Source organism: Phyllostomus discolor, unplaced genomic scaffold (genome assembly GCF_004126475.2).
Source record: "Phyllostomus discolor isolate MPI-MPIP mPhyDis1 unplaced genomic scaffold, mPhyDis1.pri.v3 mPhyDis1_scaffold_42, whole genome shotgun sequence".
Classification (NCBI taxonomy): Eukaryota; Metazoa; Chordata; class Mammalia; order Chiroptera; family Phyllostomidae; genus Phyllostomus; species Phyllostomus discolor.
In genome coordinates, this window is record NW_023397527.1 from 14,881 (window position 1) to 24,488 (window position 9,608).

Genomic DNA, 9,608 nt, shown 5'->3' on the forward strand with positions numbered 1-9,608 from the left:
ACAACCCAGGCATGTGCCTTGACTGGGAATTGAACCAGCGACCCTTTGGTTTGCAGGCTGGTGGGCAATCCACTGAGCCACACCAGCCAGGGTGAACATCCTGTTTAATAACAGTAACTCTTTGTGAGTGCTTGTGAAGTGGTGCTGAGGGCTGGAGACCACTGTCCGCATTTCAGTGCGGGTGGAAGTTTGTTCTCTGCGGGGCCCAGGGGTGGGCGGTGCTTCCAAGCCCTCCCCCCGGGGCCTGCTGCCACTCAAAGGGCTTGTGGGAGGGACCTCTGCCTGCTTATGTTCTGAGCTGGGCTCCGGCACCATCCCCTTGTGGTTTACTTCGCTCCGTATTTCGACCGTGTCCTTTTTTAAATGTCACTTTACTCGTTTTTCTGGGGCTTCCGAAAAAACATCCTTTCACCAGCTGCTGGTGTCCTGTCCAGTGGTCGCCTTCTGTCCCCTGCGGTCGGACATTTAGGTCACCTCGATGTTTCCTTACTGTGATGGTGCTGTGGTTAATGTTCTTTTCCGTTCATCTGTGTATCTCGTTCTTGCACAGTGTTTGCGAGGCGGGAATGCTGCGCCCCCCCCAGCCCCTCGCCACCCACTACCTTGCTGACCTACCTTCACTCTGATTGGTCCATCCAGGAGGGTGGGTTTGCAGGGGAGGGGTGGCCCCCAAGTAATGTCTGTCTCCCTCTCCCCAGGCTCCGAAGAGCGGCCGCTCCTCAGATTCCAAGCTGAGAATGTCTCCAACTACACGGCCCTGCTGCTGAGCGGCGACGGCAAGACGCTGTACGTGGGTGCCCGGGAGGCCCTCTTCGCGCTCAGCAGCAGCGCCAGCTTCCTGCCGGGCGGGAGGTACCAGGAGGTGAGAGACGAGGCCCGGGGCTGGGCGGGCTGGGCGGGCTGGGCAGGCTGGGCAGAGGGGCTGGCAGTGCGGGCAGGGGGAAGGAAGACTGATCTCCTGGGCCCGGGGCTGAGGCGCACGGAGCAGGGAAAGGAGTGAAGAGGGGGGGACCCTCCGTTCCCACCTGCACACTTAACCTGCCCCCTCGCCCTCCCCAGCTGCTGTGGAGCGCAGACGCCCAGAGGAAACACCAGTGCAGCTTCAAGGGCAAGGACCCGCAGGTGAGCCGGCACCCGGGCTGCGACCTGGCTGCAGGTGGGGTGCAGGGTGGACCTGAACCCAGGACGGAAGCAGGACCGGGAGCAGCAGACGCAGCCAGCTGTGCTGGGCAGGACCTCGGCTGCTGAGGTGGCCAGACCTGGCCTTGAATCTTGGACAAATAGACTGGCCTCTCTGAGCCTCAGTGTCCCCGCCTGTGAAATGGGGCCAGTGGTGCCTGTGTCCCTGGACGGACTAAGAGGGACGATTCCAGGAGCTGATAGGGGTGAGGCCGCTGGCGGGAACTCAGTGCGGAATAAACACCCGCTTCCAGCAGGAGCGGCGGTTGCGTGGGGGGCGGGAGCTGCGTCCCTCTGCGCGGGGCCCTGAACGAGGCAGGTCCGACAGATCCTGGTTTGGTTTGGTCCGGACCGGTGGGGGCGGGTCCCATCCAGCCCGGGGCTCCTCCGGAGGCCTCCCCGTCGTTCCCAGAAGCCTCCTGGCCCTGAGTCCAGTGGGCGGGGCGCGGGGCAGCCGAGGCGAAGGCAATCGAGCACCAGTCTCGGGATCGAGTCCCGGGTTCGAGCCCTGGCCGCCCCAGACTTCTCTCGTCCGCACATCCGCACTTAGTATTCGTTCGGCACTTGCTTTGGGCCCAGGCGTTGTTTTTTAGGCCCTGGAGGCATCGCTGTGATAAAGAAGCACGAACAATAGGCAAAAACCAGTGCATTTACAGGGTAGTCAGGTTACACGCTTCATTTAAAAAGCGGAGGGTGGGGTTGCAGCAGTGAAAAGGGGAAGGTCTCGAGGGAGAAGGTTTGGGGGGCGGGGGGGCGGGGGAACCAGCGGAATCTCGCTTGGCGACGCCATGGGACAAAGGCCGCGTGCGAGTCTGGAGCCAGGGCTCCGGCTGCGTGTCTCCTCCTGCTCGGGGCGTGGCTTCTCCCCCAAGGGGGCTGGGAGGGGACCCCCGTTTGCGCTGCCTCTGAAGAGGACTTTCTGATGAGACAGCCCAAAGGAGGCGTTCTCTGCCCTCACCCCAGACTGAAGAGAAGGCTGCCAGCCACAGAACTAGCGGAGCCCCCAAGGTCCCTCTAGCGCCCAGGACACGTCTGTGGTTCCCGGTGGGCTTCCGCTTCTAGATTCTGCGGAGTCCCCGCCCCCTGACTCCAGGCTTCACCCCCAGCCCTGGCCTCGGGTCTGGGTGGTGCCCCCTGGTGGCTGGCTTGGGCCTGACACCCTCTCCCTCTCTCCGCAGCGTGACTGTCAAACTATATCAGATCCTCCTGCCACTCAACAGCAGCCACCTGTTCGCCTGCGGCACGGGGGCCTTCAGCCCCCTGTGCACCTACATCGTGAGTGCCCTTAGCCTCATCACCTCCTGCCCCAGGGGGCCTGTTCTGACTAGGCAGGGCCTGGCAAGGCCCTTGGTGGCGGTGGGCTCCCGGCGCCCTCCAGCTCCGTCCATGTGAAGGAGGGGTGCCAGTGGCCGCCAGGCACTGAGATGCTGGCTGGCCTGCCACTCCACCCCCTGCAGATCCCTTGCCACCCACCCTGTGCGCCCCTCAACACTCCCACACCCCCCGGGAGTCCTGCCCTGGGCTCACCTCAGCAGAGGCTGCGGGTGGGGTTGCCAGCCTGGAGCTGCGGAACGTGGGTTTGAATCTGCTGCTGCTGCTCCTTCCTGGCTGGCTTCTTGCTAAGCTGCGTCGCCCCTCTGCCTCCTGGGACAGCGAGCACCCGCCGCAGAGGGTGCTGCTAGACAGGGCTTCCTTTGCCCCGTGCCGGAGTGGGGAGGACGGCCCCGCCTCACCTCTCCCCGCACCCCCTCAGAGTTGTTTTTCCCAGCACCCCCCCCCCCCGCTTCCCTGCCAAGCACACGCATTCCCTGGCGTGCCCCTGAGCCCCCACGTCTGCTCCCCTGTAGAACGTGGAGAACTTCACGCTGGCGAGGGACCAGGCGGGGAATGTCCTTCTGGAAGAGACGGCAAGGGCCGTTGTCCCTTTGACCCCAACTTCAAGTCTCACGGCCCTCAATGGTTGGTGAGTGTTGGCGGCGGTGGGAGGGCTCCAGTGAGGCTCCGTGGGTGTGAAGTGCAGCTGTGACCTTGGGCCACCCTTGGCCTTCTCCCATTTCCCTGCTCCCTTTCCTCTGTGCTCCCCAGGCGAGGGGCAGGGCTGGGGGTCACTGCAGGTCTGAGCGGGGGAAGAGGGGGCCCTGCCCTGGGGCCCCGGGGCCGTTCCCATGGGGAATGTTTTCTTGGCAGACGGTGAGCTCTACACCGGAACGGTCAGCAACTTCCAGGGGAACGACCCGGCCATCTCCCGGAGCCGCAGCCGCCGCCCCACCAAGACCGAGAGCTCCCTCAACTGGCTGCAAGGTGAGCCCCTGCTGCTGCTGCTGCTGCTGCTGCTGCTGCTGCCCGCGGAGGGAGGGCTCCGGAGCCCTGGGTGGGGGGGGGGGCGCTGCCCCATCGCAGGGCCTGAGAACAGAACCTCGCCCCTGGGGGTTCCTGGGCTGACTTGACTCTTGGCTCCCGCAGACCCAGCGTTCGTGGCCTCAGCCTATGTCCCCGAGAGCCTGGGCAGCTTGCAAGGGGACGATGACAAGATCTACTTCTTCTTCAGCGAGACCGGCAAGGAGTTCGAGTTCTTCGAGAACACCATCGTGTCCCGTGTGGCCCGCATCTGCAAGGTGAGGGGGGTGGGGCCCCCCAGAGCCCCCAAAGGCCCTGGGTCCAAGGTCAGGACACACCAGGTGGTTTGTGCTTCTGTGAGCTGCTCTCGTCCTCCTGGGAGAACGACTCAGCTAATGGTCTTTCTCTCCTCTTAAGTTGGACAGAACACCCCTTATTGTTTTCTCTTATGTAACAAGTGTGAGCTGCAGAACAGAAAACTACATGTAGATATCCCAAGACAAAGAGGCGGTGTAGTGTCGTGGTTGAGAGTCTGGGCTCTGGCCCTAGGCTAGAGCGGGTCAGAGCATGGTCCTGGTGCACCAAGGTTGTGGGTTCGATCCCCGGTCAGGGCACGTACAAGAACCAACCAATGAATGGGTCTATAAGCAGAACAGCAAATCAGTGTTTCTCTTTCTTGCTTTCTCCTCTTTCTCTAAAATCAGTTTAAAAAAAAAAAAGAGCCTGGACTCCAGAGCCAGGCTGCATGCCCTCAGCCCCTGCCTGTCCTGTGAGCTTGGGGAAGTCCCGTGCTGCTCAGGGATAGTGACAGGGACAGCTCCCTGGTCTGTGCAGTGGGAACGGGAACCAACCCTGCCCCCCCCCCACCGTCGTGGGGTTAAACTGGTCCCGTAAACCTTTCAGGCACGGGGGCGGCAGCAGCCTCACCGTCAGCTGTTACACTGTATTCCTGCTTCCCCACCCTGCGAAGTGACCGCTGTGAAGGTCGTCGGAGGCTCCTTGTTAATCCTTTCTCTTTTGCACACGTATGAGTACACGTGTTTATAAGAAAACCGCTGGCAGACGAGAGCTGCGTCGTGAAGGCGGTTCTCGCTCGGGAAGCCTTGACCTCTCCCCTGCCCCCGCCCCCCTCCCCCAGGGCGACGAGGGCGGCGGGCGAATCCTGCAGCAGCGCTGGACGTCCTTCCTGAAGGCCAGCTGCTGTGCTCCCGGCCCGAGGACGGCTTCCCCTTCAACGTGCTGCAGGACGTCTTCACGCTGAGCCCCGGCCCCCAGGATGGCAGGACACGCTGTTCTACGGGGTCTTCACGTCCCAGTGGTAGGGCCCTGGGGACTCGGCGGGGGGGGGGGAGGCGTGGGGGAGGCCGGGCTCCCGGGCTCAGCGGCCCTTTCTCGCGCTCAGGCACGGAGGGACCGCGGAGGGCTCTGCCGTCTGCGTCTTCTCCATGAGGGACGTGCAGAGGGTCTTCAACGGCCTCTACAAGGAGGTGAACCGGGAGACGCAGCAGTGGTACACGGTGACCTACCCGGCGCACGCGCCCGGCCCGGCTCGGTGAGGGCTGCTCCCGGCACACGGTGGGGGGGTGCTGGGGTGGGTGGGGGATAGGGGCATCCCCGGGCTGGGGCGACTCGGCTTCTCCAAGTCTGTTTTGAACGTGAGGACAAAAGTCCCGGCTGCTTGTCCGGCTGGGACAGATGTGACTGACTGTCGGAAGGCCTTCGAACCTTCTCGGGGTGGGCAGTGTGTCCCTGTCCCTTACAGCCCGCCTGCGTGACTGTTCACGCGTGCCTCCCGATGCCGGCGATCCTTATTGGTTTTTGAGTGAGGAGTGTGGCGGGCCATGGAGAGGCAGCCTCCTTCCTTCCTTTTTCCACTCCCGAGGAGCAGACCCAGGGCAGGATAAGGGGGGTGGGGCACGTCTGGTGTGGTTCGGTCGGAGCCTCACCCGCCCCTGCCAGGGCATGGCAGAAAAAGGATGCTAATGTAGCAGGAAGTGCGGTCCTGGGCCGGGGGGGTGGGGCAGGAACAGCACAGCGGGGAAAGTACAGCACCGGGGGGGGGGGGGGGGGGGGGGGGGGCCCTGGGTGCCCACCACCCTGGGCTTGCAGACGAGGCTTCCCAGGGAGGGGCGGACAATGCCTGCCTCTGGAGAAGCCGTGGGAGGATCCACAGGCCCACCCCAACCCTCAAGCCGCCGCCTTTCTCCAGTGAATCACCAAAAGAACCCGGGAGAGGAGGATCCAACTCGTCCCTGAAGATGCCCAAGACGCGTGATGAAACTTAAGCAAGGACCAATTCCTGATGGAGGGAAGGTCAGCAGACGCCTGCTGATGCTGCCAGCCGCAGGCCCGTACCAGCGCGTGGCCGGCACGCGTCCTCGGCTGCACGGTGCCTATGACGTCCTTTTGGGTACCGGTGAGTGACCGGAGGGCGGGGCGCGGAAGGCCCGGGGGCGTGGCCGTGGGGGCGTGGCAGCAGGCGGCGCCCTGGCCTGAGTCTCTCCTTGCTTTGCCGCAGGGGACGGCCGGCTGCACAAGGCAGTGAGCGTGGGCAACCGAGTGCACGTCGTCGAGGAACTGCAGGTCTTCCCTCCGGGCCAGCCGGTGCAGAACCTGCTCCTGGACATGGGCAGGGTAAGCGGGCGGAAGAGGGCCGGTCAGCGCCCTTGGGGTGCCCCTCTGACGGACAAGTGTCGGAAAGCAGGGTGTCGGGAGGGCGTGAGAGGAAGCTCTTGGGGAGCGGCTCTGATTGGGCGCCTGAGCCCGGTGCGGCTGGGGGCGGTGGCCCCGGCTGCCCCTCACGCCGGCCTCTGCGCAGGGACTGCTGTACGGCCTCCCACCTGGGTGTGGTCCAGGTGCCGGTGGCCAACTGCAGCCTGTACTGGACCTGCGGGGACTGCGTCCTGGCCCGGGACCCCTACTGCGCCTGGAGCGGCTCCAAATGCCTGCACTTCAGCCTCTACCGCTCTGAGGCGGCCTCCAGGTGAGAGCTTCTGAAGGCCCCGGCCCCCTGTCCCTCCCTGTGCCCTCGGCCTTGGAGCACCGGCCGGGGCCCTCGGTAGAGCTCACTGCGCAGCTTCGGTCGCCACCACAGTCTTGGCGTTGTAATGGACTATGAACTCGCTCCTCTTCTGACCCTGGAAGTGGTGTAGTCCAGACAGTAAATTGTGTGCCTTACCCACCCGTAAGGCGGGGGCGTGATTTGGAAAATTAGGAAGTGCCGCAGCTCTGCAGAGCTTGGCGGGAAAGTCGAGATTCAAGTGTGAGTGGATCTAAATGACAGAAGTGAGGGCTACGCGACATGGTCCATTAACGAACCAGTTGAAAGTCATCTTCAATAGAACTTGTCTGGGTTATAAAATAAATGTTCAGGCAGAACACTTAGGAAACGGAGGTAAGCCCAATCAGAATAGAGCAACGGCTAATCCCTCCTGGGTGTATATCCTCAGTGAGTTTTCTGCGTATGTGTAAAATTGAGTGCATTTCAAGCAGAAACGGGGCCTGCCACACTTGTGGTGTGTCTTGGCTGCACGCAGGGGGCAGCTGGTGCCAGTTTTTGCTGTTGTTGTTGTTTTAAATATTTGACTTATTTATTTTTAGGGAGAGGGGAAGGGAAGGAGAAAGGAAATACCACTGTGTGGTTGCCTCTTTCATGCCCGCCCTACTGGGGCTCTGGCCCGCAGCCCAGGCACATGCCCTGACTGGGAATTGAACCAGCAACCCTTTGGTTCGCAGCCTGTTCTCAGTCCACGGAGCCACACCAGCTGGTGCCAGTTTTATAGATCACAAAACCAGATGAGGACACACACATGTACCCTGGGAGGGATGCACCGAAAATGCTGCTTGTCATGGTTGCTGGCTGCTGGATTGTGGGTGGTTTAAACAGTATTTTAAAATTATTTTTATTGACTGGTTGATTTTGAGAGAAACATTGATGTATTGCTTCACTTATTTATGCATTTACTGGCTGATTCTTGTCTGTGCCTGACCAGGGATCGAACCCGCAACCTTGGTGTACGGGGACAGTGCTCTCTAACCAACTCAGCTCCCTGGCCAGGGCCTACAGGATGTGTAGCCTTTGTGCTCGGCTGAGGGTTTCTGAGTTTTTCTGAGTGCATCAAGAACGACTTTTCTTCTTTATCACACTGTGTTAGACGAGTCAGCGCGTGTGCATTGCTTTAAACGAGACAGCTGTGCGCATACAGAGCCAGCCGCCCTTCCAGACTTTTTCTTTTCTTTTTTTTTTTAAGATTTTATTTATTTTTAGAGAGGGAAGGGAGGGGAAGGAAGGGAGAAACATCAATGTGCGGTTGCTGGGGGCATGGCCTGCAACCCAGGCATGTGCCCTGACTGTGAATCGAACCTGCGATGCTTTAGTTTGTAGCCCGTGCTCCATCCACTGAGCTACGCCAGCCAGGGCCAGACTTTTTCTAAAGGCTCAGACTGCTTTTGTAGTTCAGGGAAGCGCTACAGTGACTTTTACTGGAAATACTTCGGAGACAGAGGGGCCTGCCTTGTACCCCTGCTGTGGGCCTGGCGGCCCCTGAGCCCCGGGCCCTGGCCCTCAGGGCCGCACCTCGGGTGGGGGCTCAGGCTCCCGGGATGTTCCCGGCCTACTGCAGCCTCTCTTCGGTCCGCAGGCCGTGGGTCCAGGACATCGAGGGGGCCGATGCCCGCAACCTCTGCAATGCGTCTTCGACCAGGGCTCGGGTCGCTGTGCCAGCAGGTAAGGCGCCTGTCAGAGGCTAGAGGGGAGCAGGGCCCAAGTTGCTTAGAAGGTTCTTGAATTCAGGCACTGGGGGGGGGGGGGGGGTCAGTGCTTTTCCTCCCGTCCTCGTCCCTCTGGCTTGCGAGCAAGGTGCTGGGATGTGAGTCACAATCCCCGAGCCCTCAGAGCTGCCACTGAGGCCTGAGGGGTGCAGCCCAGAGGGAGGTGGGTGAGCTGGGGCCTCAGCGGGTGCCAGGCCCCCCCCACACCCTGTGCCTCTCCCGCCACAGACAAGCAGCCCTGTGCACACGTCAGGTTCCAGCCCAACACGGTGAACACCCTGGCCTGCCCGCTGCTCTCCAACCTGGCGACGCGGCTCTGGCTGCATAACGGCGTCCCGTCAACGGCTCCGCTTCCTGCCGGGTGCTGCCCACCGGGGACCTGCTGCTGGTGGGCAGCCAGCAGGAGCTGGGCGAGTTCCAGTGCTGGTCCCTGGAGGGGAACTTCCAGCAGCTGGTGGCCAGGTATTGCCCCAAGGTGGAGGGCCCAGTGGGGGCCGCGGTGGGAAGGTGCCTCTCACGTCGAGGGTGAGCGCGCCGGCCCAGGGCAAGGCCAGCTGGGGCGCGGCCAGGTCCTACTGGACCGAGTTCCTGGTGATGAGCGGCTCTTCGTGTTTGCCGTGGTGCTCCTGCTGCTGTTCGCGCTCTACCGGTACCGGGACGGCATGAAGCTCTTCCTGAAGCTGGGGAGTGCGCCAGCGTGCACCCCAAGACCCGCCCCGTGGTGGCGCCCCCCGAGACCCGGCCGCTCAATGGCGTCGGTCCTCCGAGCACTCCGCTTGACCACCGGGGCTACCAGGCCCTGTCGGACAACTCCCCGGGGCCGCGGGTCTTCACCGAGTCGAGAAGAGGCCGCTCAGCGTGCACGACAGCCTGGTGGAGGTGTCTCCTGTGTGCCCCCGGCCTCGGGTCCGCCTGGGCTCTGACATCCGGGACTCCGTGGTGTGACGGCTGACCCGTGGACGAGCCCTCCCTGGCTCCAGGGGCCGTGAATGCTCACAGGGCGCCGGCTGGACTCTGGTGCCCAGCCCCTCGGGGGCGGCGGGGCCCGCGGGCCTGCTGTGCGAGCACTGAGGCCCCTCCGACCCAGAAGCCGTGGCCCCGGAGGTCTCGGCTGAAGATGGCAGGCCTGCCTGGGTGGGCAGAACAGCGCTCCTGGTGTACACTGAGCCTTTGGTTTAGCAAAACCACTGAAAATGTGAAACGAGGATGAGACCATGCAGGATGACGCCGCGAGTACAGCTGCCCCGGTTCCGGCCCCAGCCTCACAGGCTCACGGCCTCGTGGAGCCTGGGGGACCCCATCCGCCAATGTGGTGGTGTGAG

General features: G+C 62.7%; 1 pseudogene; it reads left to right on the forward strand.

Annotated features, from left to right (window-relative positions):
• The first annotated feature begins 611 nt into the window (after nt 1-611).
• On the forward strand, nt 612-9,464 carry LOC114489782 (annotated as a pseudogene).
• Nucleotides 9,465-9,608: the final 144 nt, after the last annotated feature.